This window comes from Colobus angolensis, unplaced genomic scaffold, assembly GCF_000951035.1.
Source record: "Colobus angolensis palliatus isolate OR3802 unplaced genomic scaffold, Cang.pa_1.0 Scaffold141, whole genome shotgun sequence".
NCBI lineage: Eukaryota > Metazoa > Chordata > Mammalia > Primates > Cercopithecidae > Colobus > Colobus angolensis.
Window position 1 is genome coordinate 16,006 of NW_012114500.1, and position 1,258 is coordinate 17,263.

Below are 1,258 nucleotides of genomic sequence, written 5' to 3' on the forward strand. Positions count from 1 at the left end.
TCAGTCCAGCCAGATCGGCTGTGGCGTCCTCCTGTAAATACATTCAGCCACGTGTGGCTCTGATCGCAATCACTACTGTGAATTGTGATCCAGAATGTTCTTGGCATCCGATGCCTGGACTGTGCCAGCAGCTGAGTCTGATTGGGCATCACGGCGGTGATGTGCTTAGCGCAGCCAGCTGGGCTGAGGGGTGGCCACCTGTGCACTTGCCACGTGCAGGCGTTATTCTGGTGATGGAGCTGCACGCGGTGCGGCTTGTCCACCTGGGCTACTTAAAGTACCCGGAACCCAACCGCGGGCGGGCGCCTCCCGACATGGGAGCTCTTTTTTATCCAGGGCCCTCTGGCTCTGCAGACCCTGGCCACCAGTCCCTGAGCCCACGGGGAGGCACCGGAGGGCTTTGCTGGGCCATGGAGGTCCCCGAGCAGGTGGTCGCTTATTGCTTGTGGAGTGGTCCATGGCCTGTGAGTTTATTTCCGGGTTCTGTGTCGGCGAGGTTAACCAGTTCACAGCTGGGCACTTACCCCTTACACAGATGACACTAGTTAAAGTGGAATCTATATTAGCTCGCACGGGAGTACGTGAGGAGCTGGGAGGTTGGAGAGGCTTGGCCCTTCCGCTAGAGCTCAGGCTCCTGACGTTCATGCGTCTTCCTGTTGGGCCGTCAGGGCTGCTGTGCATTCTGAAGACTAGTGGGTGCCATATGGACCAGGGGATGCAGAAGCCTCTAGAGGCCGCGGGAGGGAAGGAGATGGTTGCCTCCCCAGAGCCAGCCCTGCCGACACCTCGACGTTAGCTGCTGGGACCTGTTTTGGACTCCAGCTTCCAGAAATGTGAGAAAATAAGTTAGTGTTTAGGGTGCTAAATTTGGGGTAATTTAGTAGAGACATAGAAAACTAGCCCACGAAGGTGCATGCATTGAAATGTGCTCTGTCCAGGTGTTCACAGTGGCATGAGGAGGATGGCATTAGGGTGCAGTTTTACTGAAGGAAGGGGGCTCACCACACCTTTCCTCATGTAACTGAAGGTATGTATGACTGCCACACTGCCCAGGAGACAGGGACTTAGAATTCTGACTTTATTTCTTATGGGAACCAAGCCACAGTCAGAACACGGAGAGGGCTGAAACGAGCTTCCTACAGCCTGAACTGGGAAGAGGAATCGCAAGTAGTTTGTGTTTTTCTACACAGACCTGTCCTTTCAGGTTTTGTTAAGTTCTGGAAAAAGGGAGAAGCCAGGCACACCTCGGTGAGGGACA